Here is a 9,847-nt window from a genome sequence, read left to right on the forward strand (position 1 = left end):
CATACCGCCACATTAAAAATGCACAATACTGTTGTGTTCACTGTGTGTAAGAAGTTACTAATTATGATCGTCGATTTGTACAGCATTCCACTATTCTTTCATTATAGACAGAGTGGCAGGTGTGACCGAAGCATTCCTCACTGTTGTGTGAGAAAATGGGACAGGGACCGTGTATAGGTTTGTTGTCATAGTAACCAAATATTTCAATAATTAGCTGTACACTCTTAATACTTATTGGCGAAGCAAAACATAGTGAGAGGCATTAGCACAGACCAGCTTGCATCATACTTTACGACCTGATCATTCCATTGCGCACCTAGCAATCATCCGAGTGTAGTGCTGATTTGCTGTCCACTGTTGCCATGAATGTACCTCTGCCGAGGTTGAGGATGCAGCCCGACTCTTGGTCGACTGATACGATATATACTGGATTCTATCATTGACGCTGGTGTTATAATAGATCGAAAATAAGTCGCCATGCATTTGCCTTCTTTGCATATTAATGTATGGGATCTGTCCCTGAGGTTTTATCACCATGTGTGCGGAGTTCCTGCTGCAGGTAGTCGTTGGGCGGACGTTTCGTGTAGTTTGTAAGGAGCCTTTGACTATATCACCTTATCCGTTTACGACATACGAACTACATTGGGTATGCTACAATCGTCCAGCTCAGCAAAAAATTGCCATCATGGACCGGGTATGATTACAACTTTCGGGAGGACGCAGCAGCAATAAGACAGCTCAGTTTCTTAGAGTGATTGGTCAAAAAGCGAGGCTGGAATATAATGTGACATGCAAGCCGTATTCTAGGCGGGCTGGTGTCACATGTGCAACTCCATGGACCCATTCCCAGCCGCTCCAAAATATCCGATTAAGGGGCACTAGCGTCACTCGGTGTTGTCGACTCCACCCCCAAAGCGACTACGACTGGATAATTTTTAATACCCGTATTTCCTAACTTTAATGGCAACCTGTCTATCTGCAAACATGCAAATCAGCCCTGCAGCAAGGGGCTAAGCTTTAGATGTAGTTAAACGTAGTTAACGAGGGAGCGGCCCACAGACATACGGGCATGCCCCTTTTTGCTAAGCTACCGCACATGCGTAGCCTATAAGTGCAAGTACAGCTGCTTACAAAACTGCCTCACAAGCACATCCACTAGACTGGCTGCTGCTCAATTTTCGAGTCTTGCGACAGTAGTTAACCTATAATTATGTCTAAAGACATGCATGCAGCTTGTGTACCATGCACGATCTGCTGGCCAACTTTACATTCAGCAGCTGGAAGTGTGGTAATGCATGCACATCACGACACCATTAAAAGCCGAAGCATGGGTGGCAGAACCGAGCCACCACCCAGATAGCAAGCATACGGCACGGCTTGGCTGAGAATAACTGCTGCATATAATGTGTATTACTACATGCATGAAGTGTACAACCTCTATAAAGACATATGCAACAAGTAAGAAGTTATAGTCATAGGGCATTGCTCAGGAGTCACTATATCAGATAAACCGTCCGTTAATACCAACTGTTATGCAAGAACAATAATTATATATGTAGTACCTACCCCTCCATACAAAGACACATTAAGCTGTAATGTAAGAAGTTATAGCCGTAGGGCATTGCTCAGGAGTCACTATATCAGATAAACCGTCCGTTAATACCAACTGTTATGCAAGAACAATAATTAGTACCTACCCCTCCATACAAAGACACATTAAGCTGTAATGTAAGAAGTTATAGCCGTAGGGCATTGCTCAGGAGTCACTATATCAGATAAACCGTCCGTTAATACCAACTGTTATGCAAGAACAATAATTAGTACCTACCCCTCCATACAAAGACACATTAAGCTGTAATGTAAGAAGTTATAGCCGTAGGGCATTGCTCAGGAGTCACTGTATCAGATAAACCGTCCGTTAATACCAACTGTTATGCAAGAACAATAATTAGTACCTACCCCTCCATACAAAGACACATTAAGCTGTAATGTAAGAAGTTATAGCCGTAGGGCATTGCTCAGGAGTCACTGTATCAGATAAACGGTCCGTTAACTGTGCTTAAGAAGTTGTAGCCTTAGGGCATTGCTCAGGAGTCACTGTATCAGATAAACGGTCCGTTAACTGTGCTTAAGAAGTTGTAGCCTTAGGGCATTGCTCAGTAGACACTGTATCAGACAAACTGTGTTTTGTAAGAAGCTATAGCCTTAGGGCATTGCTCAGGAGTCACTGTATCAGATAAACCGCCCGTCAATACAAAGGCATCCCTTTCCATTTCTTCTTGTGGTATTCTTTCTGACACTACATAACAAGGGTCGGTGCTTGTTGGAACTGCACGTTATATACGGAAGAATTTCCCCCGTGAACTAGTGGTCCCTAAGAATAAGGGAAAAGGGCACTATGACTATCGTTCCTCCGGTCCCCTCCTAGCTGGGTAGACAGCCGTTCAATTTATTTCCTAACGACAATTCATTTAGCTGTGGCCTCAACTGTATCCCAAGTGAAGCGCACTACCCTTGATGGTAGTTGTATCTGGGTTACATGCCCTCCTCTTATGCCGGACCACCAGAGGTGTATGGGTGGTGTTGACAGGGGAGACCACCTGATTGCGTGCTACAATTTAGGTGGCCTCACAGCAGAGACTCGACTCTAGGCACAGCGCATGCAGCCTTGCAATCCTGTGCTCTATATAGAATTGAATTGACCTGAATAAAGCTTTGCAAAAATGTATGCTTGACCACCGTACCCCATGGCGACACTATTCATACGTACTTGTTTCTTTGCAGAGGTTTGGCATAATTATACTAATGGGCGCTCCGAGAAGTGGTGGAAGCGTGTGTCTTCCTACCTGTTAGAGACGAGCATCCTTACCATCTATGGAAGTTTACTCGAAAGGATTGGTCACATGAGAAGCTGAAGAGGAAGGGTAGTTACATCAGGCTCAAATTAGAGCTAGCAGAGCAGCTCATAGATATCTACCGTAAGAAAGTCAACAAAGGTAGACCAAAGACTGCAGCTAGGGAAACTAAGATTCCACCCTTTTCATAATCCCGAGTACAATAACACGGAGCAACAGTGTGTCGTGTGCAATGCTGTAAGACGCAAGAAGAAGCTTACTAGGACACAGTATAGGCATGCACGGGGCGTGCTTCTCGTGTTCAGTGTGTAACGCCCGCCGTGTATCAACAAAGAGCGCAACTGTTGGAAGAAGTACCACCATGAGCAGCGCAACTATGCCTGCTAGGTGATTTTTATTTCAATTCCTTGGGGGTAGGACGTTCGTCCGGTGGGGCTATGACTGGTGGGAGTGGTAGCTAGGCCACGTCTTTATCCCCAAGTACTTAATTAGGGGAGCAATTATTTTAAATCAGCGGGGTTGCATTCCTCTAATTAAAGAGGGGATGCCTAACCCTATAATTAACAATCATCAGTCATGGTCCGACTCACCCTCCAAGGAGCGTTGCGGTAATGGATATATATGTTGTTTGTAGGTGTAGTTAGCATTATTATGTTTCTCGGAGTACCGAGATTAATTAGTGTCAACAGCTACGTAGTTACATACACTAATTTTGTTCTACTCTCTCTTGACACTGGCACAGAAGATATGGAACCTAGTTATGACTCTAATGTTTCACACACTGTGGACTTAGTAGTTCGCAATATAAAAGGCCGCTTAAATTAATGACAACAAATCCCTCCGTATACACTGCATGTACTTGGTGGTCAGTCTTCTATTAGCATTCTACATGTTAATAATTATGCATCTATCCAACCCTAACTCAGGTTCCTAATGTGTTACCTGGTTTACACCAACTTCCAGCGCCAGGGCGCAGTGGTCAATATGACAATGCGTGAATTGAGGAGTACGGAGAACAAGAATGAATTTAAGGTGGTGTCGGTGTGGGGGCACAAAACTGCAACATCACATGGATCTGCAAGGATCGTGATGCCTGTTAATATATACAAGATCATCATCGACCAATCACCACCAGGGGAGGATACCAACTTAGTATTTACGACTGCGGCTGGGGGGAAGGTAACACACATCGGTGCAGAACTGACAAAGCTGGGGGACTCTTTCGGAAAGAAGTTTGCTGTAAGTGTTAATTTAAGAGTTGAACTTCTGCTCTCACTTGCAACAAACTGCTGCAGATTACACCCACCCTGAATCGGAAGGCAATCGCAACCAAAGTGGGCAGAGAGTGCAGTGACGTTGAGGAAAGACAAGTGGCCAAATATATGACACACTCCATAGAAGTTGCCAGGGCCAGCTACCAACACCTGGCAACAACCGAGCAGGCGGTGTCTGTCTATTCCTCTCTCAACAAACCGACTGACAAGGAAGAACCACCCACAAAAAGGAGGAGGTTTTTTACAGAAACTGAAAGTGAATTAATCACAAATTACTTCAAACCTAACAAGGCCTCCAAACCACCAAACCCTGACATTCAGAACAGTGTGTATAACTGAGTGTATCCATTGCAAAAAAAACTTGTGAGCATACATGTTCTTCCTTTAGGAATTGGTTATTGTGTTACAACTGGGACGAAATGACTATGAAGTTATGGTCAAGAACAAACACAACATTTTTTTTTTCGAACTTTAAAAATTATTCTTTTCATTCAGCTGGCGAATTTGTGTTTTTTTTTTAATGGCATACTCTTTTTCTACAGTGCAATGATGTCCACAACAACAAAAGTCCCGCCCCAAATGTTGGGGCTAACGTGCATTGCTATCGTACCCTATCATACACTGGATTGTTTAGCCATCCTACCTTAACGAACTTAAATATAAACCGCGGGTGCTGATACCTCGGTGGAGGTGGCAAAGCTAATGCATACATGTACATGTATATAGAGCTTAGCTTTGGTTTCGTACTCGTGCTAGAACATATCTGCATGTAGTCATTAATTTTCTTGAAAATTTAGCTGATGGGACCCATTGACATATGGACGTCAGTGCAACATGGATCGAGGCGTACCATCAAATTTTAATGCTAGCTATAATTATGGGAGGAGTTATGGCACTCAATGCCACAAAGCAGATTGTTTGAAAATTTTTCAAAAATTATTCACAGATCGTACCACGTAGTGTGTTATATTGAAGACATTTCAAGCTACACACACAAGATATCATTTCCTATTCTCCTTGGGGATCAAAACATATTTTGGAATCTCAGTGGCAGCTGTTGATGAGCATGCATCAACTGATGACATAGTTTACTCGAAAGGATTGGTCACGCGAGAAGCTAAAAAGGAAGCGTAGTTACATCACATTCAAATTAGAGCTAGCAGAGCTCATAGGTAAGTAACTAAAGGTAGACCAAGGACTGCAGCTAGGGAAACTAGGCTCGATTCCACCCTTGATCATAATCCCGAGTACAATAACAAGGAGCAACAGTGTGTTGTGTGCAATGCTGTAAGACGCAAGAAGAAGCTTACTAGGGCACAGCATAGGCACGAGGCGTGCTTCTCGTGTTCAGTGTGTAACGTCCAGCTGTGTATCAACAAAGAATGCAACTGTTTTTAGTTTTTATGTACGTGGAGAATGCCGAACCACTATAAAAAACAAGCTAACCACAAGAATGCAGATAGTATGGCTGCAATAATTGCACACGTGCAATGTTTACAATCACTGTGTGTGCGTATCTCTGGCTGCGCTCACATGTATATTGTACTTACTACCGTACGGTGCAGCAGTAATACAAAGTTTGTAGACCACATTATAGCTAGCTAGTATGTCTTCCAGGACCACAAATAAAAGCTGGGATGAGGTGGTGGCGTAATGGAACAATAAAAATCGTATGCCAGGTACAAGGATTTCCAATTCAGAAGCTAAAATGGGTGTAATAAAATGAAGAATTAGGAATAACCACAAGAGCGCCTAATGCAACTACAGGCTTCCAGAGAGGCCAAAAAAAGTCTGAACTCTGAGAGAGGTGACAGTTCATAATTATAAATACAACAATAAACAATTACAAATTAAACCATAATATTATGTAAATGCATAGATGATGACAATACGTTCAGCATGCCAAGTGTTGGGGTGCAAACAGAGCATGAGCTTGTCTGCCACGGCGTGCAGACGGCGGAAGTAACTACGGATGACAAGAGTATCCAGTTCCCTGAGCCCCAATCAGCAGATGTCAGAATAGATGCTGTATCCCGTCTTTCAGAAGCAGCACAGCAGGCAGAGTATTCTCTTGATTCTGAGAGTCTATCATCTTTCGTCTCTAACGGGAGTGTGTCACTTCAATCGGTGGGTACTTTCCACATGCACAACTCCAGCTGTTCCTGGACACAATACTATCTAGTGTTAACATTTCTACTCAATGGTTATTTGCACGCGGATTACTTTCGATTGTATGGTTCTTTAATAGTGGGCTATGACTGGTGGCTAGGCCACGTCTTTACCCCTAAGTACTTAGAGAAATTATAATCATTATTTAACCAGCGGGATTGCATTCCTCTAATTAAAGAGGGGATGCCTAACCCTATAATTAACAGTCACGGTCCGACTCACCCTCCAAGGAGCGTTGCGGTAATGGATATAATTATATGTTGTTTGTAGGTGTAGTTAGCAAGGGTAGCATCATTATGTTTCTCGGAGTACCGAGATTAATTAGTGTCAACAGCTACGTAGTTACATTTTATTCTACTCTCTCTTGACACTGGCACAGAAGATATGGAACCTAGTTATGACTCTAATGTTTCACACACTGTGGACTTAGTAGTTCTCAATATAAAAGGCCGCTTAAATTAATGACAACAAATCCCTCCGTATACACTGCCATGTACTTGGTGGTCAGTCTTCTATTAGCATTATTCAGAACAGTGTGTATAACGAATGTAACTAACTCTATCCATTGCACAAAAACTCGTGAGCATCGTTATCGTACCCTATCATACACTGGATCGTTCCGCCATCCTACCTTTGTTCAACCATCCTACCTTAACGAACCCAAGTGAATTAAATATTAAAATGAAAGCACCGCGGTGGCAGTGCTGATACCTCGATGGAGGTGCCAAAGCTAATGCTAGAACATATCTGCATGTAGTTATTAATTTCCTTGAAAATTTAGCTGATGGGAAAAATGCTCCTCTGCCACCATTGACATATGGACGTAAGCGCAACGTGGATCGTCTTCGTACCATGGGCGGAGACGCGTCATGTGTACCATCAAATTTTAATTCAAAAATGCTAGCTATAATTATGGGAGGAGTTATGGCACTCAATACCACAAAGCGGAAAAGTCAGCACACCACCTCTCCTAACAAAAGTACAAAGAGCACTGCATAGCTCAAATGAACCGCTCTTCCTACCCTTTTTTGCCAGTATCATTCGCCAATGCAAAGGATTGGCTCTGTAAAAGCAAGTAGTTGCACGTCTACTCTTTTTCTAGTCTCGTGGGATCATACGATAGAACACTGGAATATTACAAATAGTTGCTGTGAACACTCACTGATACATCCTAATTATAGAGCACTGGTAAACTCCGTGAAGCGAAGTATTTTATGAATGGGAAGGGAAGGGGGCGGAGTTTTAAGAGTTTTTTTGGGTTCTAATACAGAGGAGGTACGACAGGCGCAGTGCAGCTCAAGTAATAATTATTAGCCTCTGATTACTCTCAGCAAAAACATACGACGTGGGCGGATAATTATTGCTCAATCAAAGGCTAATAAACTTGAGCTGCACCACGCCTGTCGTACCTCCTCTGGTTCTAATAGGCCCAGATCAGGATAAAACCCCGCCCCCTCCCATCTAATTACTCAAACCTCATTATAATTGTGCATCCACACCAGGTTGAAGATGGAGCTTGAGCCTCAAAAAAGTACGTGATATTGCAACCGGATCTTTGCTAAAGTGTGTGCAACAGGAATTAAAGGCGAATGACAAATTTGATATAATTATTGCTATCTTATATAAGTACTCCCAACTGCCAAGTCAGTTTTACCTTGGTGATAATCTCTGATAAGAAGGCACTGTGTTGAGGCGATGCATAATTATAGATCTAGGTCTCCCTAGCTGCTCTTTGTCAATATTCGGCAGACTGTGACACTGAGTGAGGAATGTATAGTCACGTGCACGGTATCTGTTAATGTAAGTTACATTCAGAATTTTGGACAAACAACAATTCTCACAATATTCACGAATTTTGCAGCTACCGTAATTATTATTAGTTTTCGATTTAAGGCGACTCTCTAACAATACGATAACCTTGATCGAACACAATTTTCTACCATCGAAGGCCTTAAGTCTAAGCCATTATAATAGCTCACAGTTTAACTTGGAACAACTCATTTAACATGTGGCACAAATACGTACAAATACAGAATAAATACATATTTTTCTTTTCGTATCTCATGAACCATACATTGAAATCACTCGTAACTATTTCCTACAGGTAGCCCAGATCTCGCTAAGATTATCCTACGAAGATCTGTAGCAATTACCAATTCGTCACTTTTCTTTCGATAATACTGTATGAAGCGTTCGAGGCAGCACAATCAAAATACCAGGTGAAAGAGCAGCTCAATGCACATGTGCTGGTACCTACAGAGTGTGGCATAGCTCCAACACAGCGCGCGCACAATAATTTTTTGGAAATTAGCAGTAGACATAGCGGCTAGGCTAAAGCGGAGAAAGGGCACTTAATAGAAACACAAACTGTGGTATAATTCAGAAGGAATGTATATATTGCTGCTTTATAATTATACTAGGAGTCAAGGTAGGCAGGACTAGGCAGGACCACGTACGTACGCATACCACAGATCAGTTCTTCAGGGTGCTATAATTAGAATGACAACGGTATGTACGTTTAATACAATAAAATGCAGTGCCGTGTATCCCACTTGATCCAACTATACTGTCACAGGTTTTATGAAAGATAATTTATTGAAATAAGTGCCAAAGTTAATCATCTTGCTAAAACTGAAGCGAAGGAATAAAAATAGTTCAACTTACCTATATATATCTATGGCTGCACACAGATTGTGAAGACCAGTGAAGGTTTTAGCATGGTTTTAGACATATATCCCAGTCTAGTCTGTCAAGCATCATGTATGGAGTATACAGTGAGTAGGAGTTCGAGTCTTCTCAGGAGTGAGCTTTTTAGGACCACGAGGTCCAATCCTCGATTTCAAGCCGCTGCCTCGGTGCGCGTGCGCATGCGTACCGTACATACATGTACTACAAGTCATAATGAAAGCAGACTTGACTTCTACTACAAGTGATAATGAAATCAGACTTGACTTGACTGCTAACCTCCTAACAGAGGTGTGCAGTAACGTTAGCACCGAACCAGAGCTGCAACCTATCACTAGCTCTGAGAGAGAACTGAGAACTGAGAACTGCTGCGGTGCATTGTGTCTGTCCGGCTGCTGACTATACAGTAATCCGTTAAATTTCTGCACTACTCTCTGACTTTATGTGTGCTGTGTTGTAGCTGCCACTGGGCTTAGATAATCTAAAAATTCGAGCGTGGTTCTTGTAACTGATATATGTGATTGTTGTGTATCGTTGCGCACGTGTCTTGTGTGACTGTTGTACGACAGCTGTGCTGTGTGATGTGTGATAATTATATTTGTGTGATATTTGTGATTCGGCTTGAGATATCGATCGGCGTCTGGCGTTGTTTTTTGTCAGATAAATCTTCAATTTGTTATTATTAATTGTTTGGCTCGACATGCATGCTTGTTAGCGGTTGTCATGGAATTTTCAAAGGTGGGACTGTTAAAAGCCAATCGGTTAAAGGGAAACCTGCTGTGAAACCTAATGAGAAGACCCCTTCTTCAGACCCACATTCTTTTGAAACTCAATAAATTGAAGCTGTGGCTCCACTGAAGACGA

The 9,847-nt window shown here is 42.4% G+C and overlaps 1 long non-coding RNA gene across 2 annotated transcripts; it reads right to left on the minus strand.

The window, feature by feature from the left end:
• Positions 1-5,518: 5,518 nt before the first annotated feature.
• LOC135341976 (uncharacterized) lies at positions 5,519-9,128 on the minus strand. Of its 2 annotated transcripts, XR_010396705.1 has the most exons (4): positions 8,963-9,128; positions 7,953-8,056; positions 7,309-7,856; positions 5,519-7,268 (listed from the first exon to the last, which is right to left on the minus strand). It is a non-coding gene; the product is annotated as an uncharacterized LOC135341976 (long non-coding RNA). The 2 variants fall into 2 exon arrangements; XR_010396703.1 differs by having other exon boundaries at positions 5,519-7,856.
• Between the last annotated feature and the right edge of the window lie 719 nt (positions 9,129-9,847).

Source organism: Halichondria panicea, chromosome 1, assembly GCF_963675165.1.
Source record: "Halichondria panicea chromosome 1, odHalPani1.1, whole genome shotgun sequence".
NCBI lineage: Eukaryota > Metazoa > Porifera > Demospongiae > Suberitida > Halichondriidae > Halichondria > Halichondria panicea.